Source organism: Heterodontus francisci, chromosome 26 (genome assembly GCF_036365525.1).
Source record: "Heterodontus francisci isolate sHetFra1 chromosome 26, sHetFra1.hap1, whole genome shotgun sequence".
NCBI lineage: Eukaryota > Metazoa > Chordata > Chondrichthyes > Heterodontiformes > Heterodontidae > Heterodontus > Heterodontus francisci.
Genome location: NC_090396.1, coordinates 25,267,736 through 25,282,408, shown reverse-complemented (window position 1 = coordinate 25,282,408; position 14,673 = coordinate 25,267,736). Strand labels below are relative to the sequence as shown.

The window sequence follows — 14,673 nt, the reverse complement described above, 5'->3', positions numbered from 1 at the left end:
CTTTTATAAAACCCTGTTAGGCCTCAGCTGGAGTATCGTGTTCAGTTCAGCATTAGATAGGTTGTTAAAGGCCTTTGAGAGGGGCTTCAGTTATACGGAGAGACTAGAGAAGCAGCGATTATTCTCCTTGGAGCAGAGAAGCATAAGAAGAGATTCAAGAGAGTTGTTCAAAATCATAAAGGAAAAAGTGTTACAACTGGTTGAAGGGTCTGTAACCAGGCGACAGAGATTTAAGTTTTATTTTATTTATTTATTTAGAGATACAGCACTGAAACAGACCCTTCGGCCCACCGAGTCTGTGCCGACCATGAACCACCCATTTATATAATCCTACATTAATCCCATATTCTTTCCCCATCCCCACCTTCCCTCAATTCTCCTACCTACACTAGGGGCAATTTACAATGGCCAATTTACCTATCAACCTGCAAGTCTTATGGCTGTGGGAGGAAAACGGAGCACCCGGCGAAAACCCACACGGTCACAGGGAGAACTTGCAAACTCCACACAGGCAGTACCCAGAATTGAACCCGGGTCGCTGGAGTTGTGAGGCTGCGGTGCTAACCACTGCGCCACCCTAAGTTAATTGGCAAAAGAGCCAGAGGTGAGATAAGGAGAAATTCTCAATAAAATTATTGTGTTGGAATGCACTGCCTGAAAGGGTAGTGGAAGCAAATTCAATAGTAACTTTCAAAGCGAATTCAATAAATACTTGAAGGGGGGGAAAATTGCACAGATATGGGGAAAGAGTAGTCCTAATCCCGAGGACTACTTGGAGAGCTTAGTCAAAGAGCCAGTGCAGGCATGATAGGCATAATCAAATGGACAGAATAAAGCAAAAAGGATGCTAATGATTCTCAGAATTCTTTGTGCCTTATTTGAACTTCTACCTTCAAGTGACATTGCTGTTTGCCAGGAATTATACTAAGCCTACCTAATATTATCCAAAAATTTGAACAGGAAAATATCAGCTCAGGTTCTGGCTGTATCCCACAAAAGGCCAATACAGTAACCCAAATTCACAACTGCAAGCACTGATAGTGTTTCTTCCTCCCTTTCCTATTCTTCAATTTTTCCCGTCTCTCCTGAACATCCTAACTTTTGCTGAGATAAAGAAAGCATATGCACTCCACTCAAGCTAAGTGAACCGAGGCAGTGAATGTCTAAGAAAGTCAGTGCAGGTCTTTTCCTACATGGAGTGCATCAAATTCAATCCTGATCCTTTTTTCACTCAGTATTCCCATGGCTCACACTTTCCCAGAAGGATAGCATACTGGCTAACTCTTACTACAAGGGTACTGAGGCCCAAGTGGGGCATGCCAGTTAGTATGCCAACTTAGGTCAGCCAGCTGACCTCACACTAGGAATTGAATTGTGGTCATGTTTCTCATCAGCAATGTGAACTTTGGTCATGAATGTTTATTGAGTTATTAATGATAGAAGCGTAAATGAGAATTTACAGTAATTATTTGGAGAAACAATAGCGAAGGCTGACAGCAGAGGTATGGGCCTGTTGTTTAAGGAATGCAGTTTGGTGATATCACTGTAGCTGACTCAGTGACTCAATGAAACATTCAGAGGGTCAGGACTGAAAGCAGGTTAATGGCTCACTTACAGAGGCTGCAAGTGATCTGTGTGAGAATCTAATGCAAACACAAGCCCACTATCGTTTTCACTCAGACCTCTCCATTGTGGACTTTATGCAATGAGATACCTCACGGCAACAAACGTTATTGCTACAAATCTCATTATGGCAAACTGTTTCCATAAAAGATCTTTAAATTCAGCAAAAGAAGCTCAAATTTAGACATAGTTGTGGAGTTTGAAGCTCAGTTCAGGGTCAAACTCAGCATCGAGCTGGTGCACAGACTGATTCAGCTTAATTAAGCAGCCAGTGAAATGTAGAGTGCCAACTCTAGTTTGATGTTTTTCCTGGAGGTGTGATCATGTGACATTTGATCATGTGACAATGATCATGTGATGCTTATTCACATGGCATTTGACCACATGACATTTGCCCAATTTTTGCAAGTGTTATTACATTTTTTTTTAGTTATGTCTCTCACTGGCACCAAGCTCTGAATAAAATATTTGACTTCCTGTTTTATAGTGAGATGAGTAACATATAAATGAAAGACAGGACACAAAAGAACTGAAAGGTTTTGGGATAATTAATGAGCTTTGAGTTTTTAGCGGGAGCCAGAAATGAATGACAGGGAAAAGAGGATAAGAGAAAGCAGAGGAGAGAATTAGACCATTCCTATAACCCAAGCCACAGACATACCTTCAACCTTGCTTAGCTATGCAAAGTATAAGGCTTATTACAAAGTCAGAAGCTCACACTTGGGATTTCTCTAACATTGACAGCTCTGCTCAGAGTGCAAAATATCACATCTTTCCAATCACTTCAGGAAAGGTGCCAGCTCTCGTTTTATACAGCAGTACTTGAAATAACAACTGAATTTTAGACAAAGCACATGCCAGCACCTAGCACAATATTACATGCTGACAGTAGGAGTGTGATACTCCTACTATTGAGCCTGAAGCCACATCTCTCCCGCTTTTAATGTTTCACCTACTTTGTAAGCAGAACTGCATATCTAGTCATGACTCTGGGCACAGCAATCCAGATGAGCAGAAACTCATAAGACTCATAAAAGTCTTCTATTTTTGGAGAATTTATATTCCAAAATGATAACTTGCATTTGTAATAAAATGTCCCAAAGCATTTCAAAACAAGATAGGGTAAAAGACGCTGGGGGTTATTTTGGCTAAAGGGTGAAAACAAATGCTAAATGGGTGCGGTGCTAATAAAATGAGCCTGTTCAAAAGCCTGGGTTTAGCACACCAATTTTGGCCCCAATTGCTAATTACCATAATTTGAACTTGCTTGGTGGTGCCAAACAGATGCCAGGGGCTGGATTTTCAAAGGGCCACGGGGCCAGGAACCGAAGCAGACACGATTTGAAGATCATGGTCCCGAAGGTCGACTCTGGAACCCAACTCCTCCAGGATAGTCCGTGATTTTCAATGTCAGGGCGGGAGGAGGGAATGGGAAAGCCGCTTGCCTCCAATTAAGGGCCCATTAGAAGCTTATTAATGGGCTGGAGCGTTCTGAAAGCTGATTTTGGTGATCCCAACCATCCTGGTGCATGTCAGTACACAGCTGTTGGGATCGCTGCGCAGCCAAATAAACTTTATTAGAATGTGTGATGGAAATAAATTTGAGGGCCCAACTAGCGCCGGGTTGAGCACTGTACCTCCACTTGGCCTCCATGGCCAGTTTCAGTCCTTGTCTTTTCATGAGCTGCCTGCTCTCCACGGCAAGACAGCAGCAGTCCCCATCATGGCTGCCGCCGCATTTGCCGCTAGCCCGAGGCAGACAGTTCCCGCCTCCTGGAGGCGCTCAGCGATAGTGACGCTGCTGAAACGAGGGGTTGGGACCCTGAAATGCTCCTGGCATCGGGTTCCCGACCCAAGGAACGAAAATCCAGCCCCTGGGCTGCAGAATTCAGCTCTGTAGCGCCGCTGGATTCAGCACTGCGGGGGCTGGCGAGGATCTAAATAGTGGGGTTCCACTCCCCATAACTTCCAGTCTGGCCCATGTTGTTAGTTTTGTTACAGAGGGAGATACCACAGGTGTCCCGTGCATGCATCAGAAGCATGCAAAATGGGCAGATCATAACATCACTCAGTGTCTAACATTGATCTGGCATCCAGTCTGCCATTTTGGACCTTGCCAGTCTTGTAAATGCTCTTTTTTTAGGTGTCCACAGCTGAACATATGTTCAGCTGCCTGAGGGCACCTCTTCCCCCCCAACTGGCTCTATTTAAAGGCATCACTGTGCAATTTTCAGGTGAGGAGCTTTTGGCTTTCTCTTTGCTGCTGCAGGGTAGTTGAAATACTGTGTTGTTGGAGATGACAGAAGTTGTTTCAGTCAGAACAGACTGGTACTGGACCTTTGAAACGTATAGTGTGGATTTGAAAGGCCTCTGAACACACCTGTTTCCTTTGGGCATAACAAGGAAGTGGAGCAGAGGCAGAAAAGAGGAGGAGCTATTAGCAGAGAGAGGAGGAGGACTCTTAGCAGGAGGCCTCTCTCTCCTAGGGGCTTCAAGCAGCCCTTCTCTGATCTGCACCTCAGCCTGGAGTAGTGTCTGCGGTGGCTATGCTTCACCAAGGAAGTGATCACTGAACTGTGCCACCTTCCCAAACCGAACCTCCAGCCACAGAGCAGGGCAAGGACGGCACTGCAAGTGACTGCCATGATCACCATCGCCCTCAACGTCTCTGCCAGTGGATCCTTCTCAGCTGGAGCCAGCAACATTGCTAACATGTCTCAGTTCGCATCCGTTGCTGCATCTGGGAGGTCACAGAGGTCTTGTACACCAGGAGAGGGGACTTCATTGTCTTCACTGTAAGCAGAGAGAAGGAGGAGGAGCGGGTTTCCCAATGCTGCAGGGAGCCATTAACTGAACGCATGTGGCTTTGCAGACACTGCATCTCAATGCGGAGCCGTATCACAACCACAAAGGCTTCCACAACTTGAACAGTTGGTGTGCGACCATGCCCAGCCCATCATATTAGTGAATGCCTGCTATCCTGGCAGCATTCAGGAAGCTTTCATCCTGCGCCAATTGGCTGTTCTATCTACCTTCAAGTCACCACATCAAACCAGAGGGTGTCTGCTCAGTGACAAGGGCTGCCTGCTCTGCACGTGGCTCATGACACCCCTCCTCCACCAGACCACACATGGACAGCACTCCTACAATGACAGCCATGTTGCAATTAAGAACACTGTGGAGTAGACGACTGGCGTTCTGAAGCTATGATTCCACTACTTGGACCACTCCAGCACTCACTGGATCATGTCTCCTGATTTGTGGTGGTCTGCTGCGTCCTCCACAACCTGGCCATCACGAAGTCACAGCCCTTGGTACCAGGGCATCAGTGACCAACTTAGGAGGAGGAAGAAGGGAAGAAGAAGGAGGAAAAGGAAGAGGAGGAGAAAGAAAGGAGGAGGCATCCGGCACATCATCGCTCCAGATGGGCTGTCTGTGAATATTTCACCACATGCCTATTCCCTGAAAGAAACCCCAGATCACTGCTGCTTTACACTTCACCACCTTACCATCCCTCTGATATGGACTTTCACAATGTACTCTTGGCCACAGTCCTGAAATAAAAGACGCCACAGAACAAACATTACATACGAACATTATCCAACAACACTTCCAACAGTACATACAATACTCAGCTATTCACCATTGTGCTTTCCCTTAGTGCCTGTCTTGCGGGTGCCTTTATTCTGTGTGCCTTTGCCTGACCTAGTGCTCCTACACAGTGCTAGCCTCGTGGCTGGAGCATGGCTGTTGGAAGGCCGTTGGCTATCACTGCGAGAGACTGCAGATGACCTGCCTCAAGCAGCTCTGGGCCGTTGAGGGCCCAGCTTCAGACTGCACCATCTCAGCATGGGAGTTGGTGGGCAGGTGGCTGAGAGGCAACAGCAGGGGCACCGGCAGAGTGGCAGTGGTGGGAGCATGAATGCTGTCATCGTGAGAAAGGACCATGCACCACAGAGCCACTGCCACTCCCTTGGGATTGTGCCTCAGCAATCCTGGTAATCTACTGTAGGACAGATGACTGGACTGTTCTGAGAGCCTGCATGCCCCTTTGAACACTGGTATCTGCAGCCATGATGGCAGAAGTCTGAGCCTGCATGGTAGCACGTTGGGCTTGCATGGCAACGAGCAAAGATCTCATGATCTCAGTCTGATCTTCCACTGCAGCAGTCAGTGAAATGCGTGGCTTCTGCCTGCTCTGCAATGGAAGCTGTGATATCAGCATTTCACACACTGCATCACGGCTGAGTCCGTAAGTGGAGGTGGCCACCATTTCCACACTGGAAGGGATGGGCTCCAACTCTGCGTGAAGCACTGTGCCAAGTTAGAGCTGGACTCCTGCATGCTCCTTGACGGTGACGAGAGCTCTCTGCCAGGCCTGCCAATGCACCAAGCATTACATCTTGGTGTGCATGCCACCAGCCTTTTCCTGTACGCTGCCCCATCAAAGTCCTCACCTGAGTCCTCTGCAGCACAACCTGCCTGCAACCTTACCTTCCAGGGAGCTGCACAAGCATGTTTTAAAACTTTTACTATAACTACAAAACTAAAAATCAACATTAACGAAACTGTACTTTGTGAGTCGCTCATACACTAAATTACAGAGAAAGGTATTTATTTCCCATTAACTTATAAAAAAAAACATGAAAACCCCACACCACATTTATACATTAGACAGTGTCCTCATTGAAGCAACATGTTTGCAGTTGAAAGTCCCAAACCGCTCCCAGTTGCAATCGGTTAGGTCTCCCAGTCTCTCTCAAAGTCAATGTCCTCTTTCGACCTGGATTTCCATGAATAAGGCGATCTCTGGTGACCCTGTTGGTCTTTTTCCATTGCAAACCTCAGCTTCCAAATCAGGTTCAAGTCTTAGCAGCCTTTCGCTGTATCAGAGTTCTAGAGCAGATGTTTTTCTCTCACTCTCTCTTCTGAGGCTGCCACTGCTGGTCTTCCTGTCTTCCTTACAGCCTCCACTCTTCTGAAAACCTGTTAAATGTATCCAGAATCAAAAATCAATAGTCATTTGCCTTTTTCAATATGCAGAGGCCACATGTCTGGCCACAGCAAAACCGCCCTTTGTTTCCAGGTGTTAAAAATTACAACTCGAGTTTGCATCTTCAGTGCCCCTGGCTCCCTTTTTATGATCTGAGAGTCTGGGAGAGCAAAACCTATTGTCTTTCAGCTCTTACAACCTTGCACTCTGCTTCTAAAAGATTCTGTGATCTGGGTTCCTTGTTTGCATGGTAACCAGGATCACTGTTTTGTCTCTAGGTAAAGTTGGCATGAGGTGACATGCCTCCTCCAAATCCTTCTTACGCTAGATTAAAATTCACAGTTTATAAAAACATAATCATGCTACAAAGTTCATAACAATGCATAAGACAGGAACATACCATCATCTTCAATAGTTTCAGCACCACCGGTTGCCATGGCTTCCATGATGGATGCACCAATAATGCGGAGCACTGTCTCCTCCAAAGGAGTGAGGACACTGTTACGACCAGGTGAGAAGGGGTCTAGGGGTTCCCTCTCAGCCTTTGCCTGGTTTAGCCGTAACAGGGTTTGATTTGAAAACACCGTGTTTTTAGCTCCCCCTTAGTGAATCCTTGTTCACTGCTCCAATTGTAAGACAAAGAAATCAACCATGTTTCCTTAGATTTAAACAAGAAAGACAGAAGTTTATTAATCTTAAACTCTAATCCAGTTAACAACTACGAATATGAGATGTGACCACGCTAGCATGCATACATGATAAACACACATGCAGATAGAGACAGAAAAGGTAGAAGGAATAAAGGGGAAAAGTTTGAGGCAATATCTGGTAGTTACAGTCCTTTAAGTTCAATGTGGAGTCTTTGGTTGCCAGTAAGTCTTGCAATTCGGTGGGGTCCAGTTCACGCTTCAACTTGTTCCAATGTAGGAGTCTTTTTTCTCTTGAGGTTTACGTGTCTTCACTGGGTCCGGTGGCTTGGGAGAAAGCGAGAGAGAGAGGCTTCCTTGTTCCAGCTTCAGTTGCACACTGCCTTCTGTTCCTTTCTGTGTGGCACAATTCAAAAAACACAGGTTGCCCAGCAGGTTAGTCATATGAATAGCTCTTTATTTGGAACAGTCTCTCCTGCGATGCTTATGGATTGTATCACCTTAACAGTCTCTGGAATGCACTTCCTTACACCTTCAATGTCTGGTGATCAAAACCCATTTGGATTAATTGGAGCAGAGAATAGTCCTTGTGTCTCCACAAGCAGCATCTCTTAGTATGCAAATGTCCTTCCAGCCCAGTGTCTGGTTATCGTCAAATAAATCATTTCTTCACTCCTGCAACAGTTTAAATCAATGTTCATGTGACAAAATTAATATGCCTTATTCTTGGCAGGTGGGGGTCTGCATGACAACATGCAGCCATCCCTGCTTCCCACTGTCCCACTGGTTCTTTGCTGCTCTCTCCTGTTATGTGCCACCTTGTCCTGCAATAGCAAAGGAAGAGTGTCAGTGAATGTGTTGCAATATGTTTTGGTGATGTGCCTGTCATAACTGAATAGGCTGGCAGTGTGTGGAAGCTGTGAGGTGTGGGTGTGAGGCTTGCAGCAGTGCTAAGTGTATGATGGTGAGGTGGAGTATCTGAATGTTAGACTTGAGTCCTGATAGCTACAGATTGTTGATAGTTGAGTGATGGGGGTGTGGTGCATTGAGCTGTCTGTGAGCTTGTGGTGCAGTTGGTAGGATATGGTACTTGAAGATGCATAAATTGACCTTGGCCACTTATGTGAGGTCATTGAATTTTACCAGCATTGTATCCAGGTCTTAGGGTCAGACTCCTGCCCTTGGCCTCCATGGCTCTGCTCCCACTGCCTTCATAGTGTATGTGGAGGTCTCCTAGCCCTCTGAGGTAAGATGATCTTTCTCCTCCTTTCCACCTCCTGACTAAGGCCTCCAGCGCTGCATCAAAGAACCTCTCTAGCCTGCTGCTCCATTGCTCTGATTTCTTCCTGCTCAGAATGTCTTTCCTATCCACTTCCAGTACCTGCTGGAGCTAGAATGCACCTCCCCTTTAAGAGATGCAGACTGGTTTTAAGAAATGCAAGCTATCTTTAATTAGTGCTTGCCTCGCACAAAGTTGGACCTCCTACTAAGCATGCAGCCACACAACAGTACATTTATTACTGGGCTGCAGGCTTCACTCACAGCAATAAGATGGAAGCATGAAATTTGCACACTGCCTGCATCACTTCCATTGGGCACATTTTAATCGTGCATCGCTAATTTGCCTTATAAAATCTTCCCCCCCCCCACCCCCCTCCTACAGGTTCAGCACTCAAGTGCTGATTAGGTGCAAGTTCCATGGAGCAGTTTATGTGGTCTGCACACACCCACATCCACTGAAGATGTGGAGTGCTCTGGCTGGCACACAGAGGCATGTTGCAGGATGGCACAGGGTCCAAGGGAGATGGTACACAGGCTGTTGGATGGGCACTGGAGTTCTGGTGGAGTAGGTGCAGAGGAGGAGGGATGTCCTTTAGCCACAGTGAGGAAGCATACCACCTCAGCCTCCTGTCCCTCTCTCCTGCAGCAGCTGGTGCTGCTTTGCCTGGCCTCATCTTCTCCAATTCATTGTCCAGTCCAAAAGGGACCCCTAGCAAGATGTCCATGACTAAGCATTCCCTTTCTCCTGATAATCCTATAAGGTAAAATAGCACAGCACTTACTCTTTTTAGGTAAAGTTCTCAGAGAATTAGTAAAATAAAGGTTGTTAAGGTGTTGTTGAAGTCTTGACAAAGCAACTTAAAAAGCCTCCTGGTGTGTTTCAGAGGTCATCTTCACTGCTCCAGCAGCAATGATCATGAAATGGTGAGTAGTGAGTATCCCTTTAAGTAGCTTTTTAAATTGACATCAATGCCATATTTACTCCCAAATAGCTGGTCACTGTTAAGAGCGGGTGTTAGTTGAAGTGTTAGTCACGAAAATGCAGTGCAACCTCTTTAATGAGTGCTAGTAAGCGTATTAAGTGGCAATCAGCTGTTTAACAAGCCTCCGGGGGTTGTTCCTAGTGCTGACTTCAACTCCTTTACCAAGCTTGCATCTTACACTAAATGGGCTAAACCAATGTTTCAGCTTAAGACCTCAACTTGGCCAACTCCTTACTGTGTAAAGTTTTTGGCAGACGGACTGATCAAGGAGGCGGCTGAAAGCCTGATCAAAAGATGGTTTTGAGTAGATTTTTATAAGTGGAGACTCTTTAGCGAGGGACTTCCAGAGAATAGGTCTCGGGAACCAATGATGGTCGAGGTGAAGGAAGGATACAATGTTCAAGAGATCAGAGCCAGGAAGGTTGTGGGTGGAAGAGGTTGCAGAGATTAGAGGTCACTTACATATAATCTCATGATGATTGAAGATTCTTAATATACCACCTGTTCAAAAGTTTGTCTTGCAACATTTACAGATTTGTTTCCTCAAAATAAAACTAGTGCGAGTAGTGCAGGATAACTCCAGAAGTAAAAATCTTATCAGTTAAATGCTACACTCAAGTCAAAACATTTTCAGATGACTTCTGTGCTCATCTAATCTCATGTTTTAGCTATACCTGTGGCAGTCTATGTTACAGTTGTGAGATCAGCTATTTGTTCAATGCCATCTGGTAGTATTCCATTTCCTGGATTTCAAAGAGCATACAGTGTAGGATAAGATAAAGTAGGAAAGCTTATATCATATACCGAGAGCTCAATACTGCAGAAAGCCGGGTAAAAAGAAAATTAGGAAAGCAAAGAGAGGGCATTAAAAAAAATGTAGAGCTTGATAGGCTCAAGCATAGGACAAGGTGAGGAGGCAGGCCTTCATGAACTACCATAGCAAGTGCAGGGATTGAACTCACGCTGTGTGTGTCTTTCCGCATTAAACTCTAGCCAACTGAGCTAACTGGCACCCATGTTGGCAACTAAAATCAAGAAAAACCCAAAGATATTTTATAAATACATAAAGAGCAAAAGGATATTTAAGGAAATGGTAGGGCCGATTAGAGAACAAAAAGGCAACTTGTGTGTGCAGGTAGAAGACATGGTCATGGTTTTTAATGAATACTTGCATCTGTTTTCACAAATATGGGGCGTGGCAGTGATGCAGACATTGTAGTTTAAGCAGGAGGTGTGTGAAATATTGGATGGGCTAAACATAGAGAGGAAATAATAAGGACTGTAGCATCTTTGAAAGTAGATAATACGCCAAGGCAGATGAAATGTATCCAAGGTTGTTAAGACAAGAAAGGAAGGAAATATTGGAGGCTCTGACGATCATTTTTAAATCCTCTCAGGCGACAGACATGGTGCCGGAGGACTGGAGGACAGCTGACATTGTTTAAAAAGAGAGAAAGGATAGATTGAGTAATTACAGACCAGTGAGCCAATGGCTGCTGGGCAAATTATTGACAAAAGTAATTCTGAGGGTTAGTATTAATCATCATTAAGAAAGGCATGGATTAATTAAGGACAGTCAGCATGGATTTGTTAAGGGAAGGTCGTGTCTGACTAACTTGATTGAATTTTTTGAGGAGGGAACAAAGAGGGTTGATGAGGATATTTGATGTCGTCTACATGGGATTTCAGCAAGGCTTTTGGCAAGGTCCTACATGGCAGACTGGTCAGACAACTAAATGCCCATGGGAAACAAGGGCACATAGCAAATTGGATCCAAGATTGGCTTCATGGCAGGAAGCAAAGAGTAATGGTCAACGGGTATTTTTTTGACTGGAAGGTTGTTCCCAGTGGGATTCTGCAGGGCGCCGTACTGGGTCTGTTGCTGTCCATGGTATATATCAATAATTTAGACTTAAATGTAGGAGGCATGATTAAGAAGTTTGCAAATGATACAAGAAGTGGCCATGTGGTTGATAGTGAAGAAGAAAGCTGGAAGCTACAGGAAGATATCAACAAACTGGTCAGGTGGACAGAAAAGTGACAAATGAAATTTCAATCTGGGGAAAAGTGTTGTAAGGCATTTGGGGTGGGCAAACAAAGCAAGGGAATTTACAATACATGGTAGGATACTGAAAAGTGTATGTCCACAGATCCACAGAAGGTAGCAGGGCAGGTAGATAAGGTAGTTAAGAAGGCATACAGAATACTTTCCTTTATTAGATGAGGCATAGAATATAATACAATAATAACATAATCTAGAATATAACATACTATATAATATGATCAGCCGTGGCTCTGTTGGCAACACTCTCACCTCTGAGTTAGAAAGTTGCAGGATGTGAGCACAAAAATAAAGGCTGACACTCCAGTATAGTACCTAAGGAGGGCTGCACTGTCAGAGGTGCCATCTTTTGGATGAGCCATTAAACCGAGGCCCCGTCTGCCCTCTCAGGTCAATGTAAAAGATCCCAGGGCACGATTTCAAAGAAGAGCAGGGGAGTTATTTCCAGTGTCCTGGCCAATATTTATCCCTCAATCAACATCACAAAAACAATTTGTGGGAACTCACTGTGTGAAAAATGGCTGCCACATTTCCTTTATTACAACAGTGACTCCATCTCAAAAGTACTTCATTGGCTGTCAAGTGCTTTGTGATGTCTTATGGTTGTGAAAGGTGCTATATAAATGCAAGTCTTTCTCTATAAGAGCAGGGAGGTTATGCTAGAACTATATAAAACACTAGTTAGTCCACAGCTAGAATACTGCATGCAATTCTGGTCACTGCACAACAGGAAAGATGTGATTGTACAAGAGAGGGCACTGAGGAGATTTACAGGAGTGGAGAATTTTAGCTATAAGGAAAGATTGGATAGGTTGGGGTTGTTTTCTTTGGGGCATGGAGGCTGGGGGGAGATTTAGCTGAGGTGTATGCAATTAAGAAGGGCCTAGATAGAGTGGCTAGGAAGGACCTATTTCTCTTAGCAGAGAGCTCAATAACCAAGGGGACGAGATTTCAAGTAATTGGTGGAAGGATTAGAGAGGGACGAAGTGTAAATTTGTTTGCTCAGAGGATAGTGTGAGTCTGGAATTCATTGCCTGAAAAGATGGTGTAGGCAGAAACCCTCATTGCATTGTTAGGACCGAGGCAGGAGGAGTGAACTGTTAATTCAGTCCCACTTCTCCACAGGTCACAGCATATCAATAAATTTTACCACATAATGAAACAGCCAATCAAATACTCTATTTGTTCCCAGAATAAAGCACACCAACCAGGTTTCTTAAAGAAACAACTAAATTATCCGTTTATTATAAAACCAAGTCTTACCAATAATGAAGTAAATATATACGCAAATCAAAATATTAAAGCCCCGTATTATTATCCTAGCCCTCATGCACAAACACATACATCCAAAAACAGGTTAACTGGGAAAAAAGGGATTTTTGTTTACAGCGCTTTCAAAAGAATAAAAGGAAAAAAAAAACTTGGACTGCAATGATCTGGAAGGAAGGTCTTTGGTTTGACGAGGTCTCCCAAAGTCGAATAGTTGGATGCCACTCAGAGTCTTTCCAGGCGAGATTGATGAACAGTCTGTTTTAGTTTAGTTTTAGAGATACAGCACTGAAACAGGCCCTTCGGCCCACCGAGTCAGTGCCAACCATCAACCACCCATTTATACTAATCCTACACTAATTCCATATTCCTACCACATCCCCACCTGTCCCTATATTTCCCCACCACCTACCTATACTAGGGGCAATTGCTAATGGCCAATTTACCTATCAACCTGCAAGTCTTTGGCATGTGGGAGGAAACCGGAGCACCCAGAGGAAACCCACGCAGACACAGGGAGAACTTGCAAACTCCACACAGACAGTACCCAGAATTGCACCCGGGTCACTGGAGCTGTGAGGCTGCAGTGCTAACCACTGCGCCACTGTGCCGCAAAGAAATTTAACTACAGAAGCTTCACATAGATCTTCCATCAGGTGTGTGTGCAGCAACAGGTGTCAGTTCTCTGTTATACATTTGATGCAAAAGTCCTTTTAAAGATGCAAGGTTTCTGCAAATATTCAGGGTTTCTTCAAATAAATGCAGAAGGCAACAGTACAACTTCATACAAGCTTTTGCTTTTCAAGAGCAACGATTCTTCATAGACAGGAGGAAATAGGAATCTGCCACATTTGAAATACAGGGTTTCTTCTCAAGAGATGCAGGATTCCTTTTCAAAGAGAAAGGTGGCCAGTTGTTCTCCTCTCTAGGCAGAACAAGAACTGACTGTTTCAACAGTTCAAATTGAAACTAAACTTTTCCAGAAACAAGTCACATGACCACCATAAATCACTCCTTTGTCACTTGCTTGAAAACATTTGTTGCTTCAGGTCAGAAAACAACCCCCCGGTTGGGTTCTTTGAAAACAGGTGTTTTTTCAGTAACTGTTTACATTCCACTCTCAGGTCAAACTCAGTCCCGAACCTTTTCTAAAAAGAAATTCACAAAGTTCAGCCATCTCCAGATGATTCAATGGTCATGAAATCCTTTTCAGTTTGTAAAATATAGATTCTCAAGTTTTAACACATTTAAAATACTTGGATATGCACTTGAAGTGTCATAACCTACAGGGCTATGGACCAAGAACTGGAAAATGGAATTAGGCTGGATAGCACCTTTTCAGCTGGCACAGGCATGATGGACTGAATTGCCTGCTCCTGTGTCATGAATTTTCAATGAGTCTCTGTTTCTATGTATCCCATATCAGGAACCATTAGATCAGTGTTGTTATTGAGTGCATATTGCTAGTTGTAATTTTATTTACATTAATTTGCATAACTATCCGATCCCAATGGAGGTAAAGCAAATTTGTGGTAATGCATTAAGATTTTAAATTGTTATTAAGTTCCAAATGTTGCTCCTTTTGTGACAAGTCATGGTTACTGTATGCAGCTCTGGTTATGTAAAATTTCCCTTTCAAGATATTGTATAACTGTTTTTCATATGAAATCGCTGGGTAGCAGAATCCCTTTTGGTCAGAGAATCCAGGTTCTCAAACCTTTTAAAACATGACCTTCTATGATGTTCCACCTGACTGTTTCTACATTTCAGTGGAATGCCTCAGCTTCTAAACTTGCTTCTTGTTTCTGTAGCTCT

The 14,673-nt window shown here is 44.2% G+C and overlaps 1 protein-coding gene and 1 long non-coding RNA gene across 2 annotated transcripts in view; one reads left to right on the top strand and one right to left on the bottom strand.

Annotated features, from left to right (window-relative positions):
* The window catches only part of gsg1l2b (gsg1-like 2b), a 168,468-nt gene that overhangs the window by 69,293 nt on the left and 84,502 nt on the right, over positions 1-14,673 (top strand). The window lies entirely within an intron of this gene.
* Positions 6,275-14,673, bottom strand: part of LOC137384233 (uncharacterized) — a 98,606-nt gene continuing 90,207 nt past the window's right edge. Inside the window, exon 3 of the long non-coding RNA XR_010977550.1 lies at positions 6,275-6,609. This is a non-coding gene — a long non-coding RNA (uncharacterized lncRNA). The remainder of the gene's footprint in view (positions 6,610-14,673) is intronic.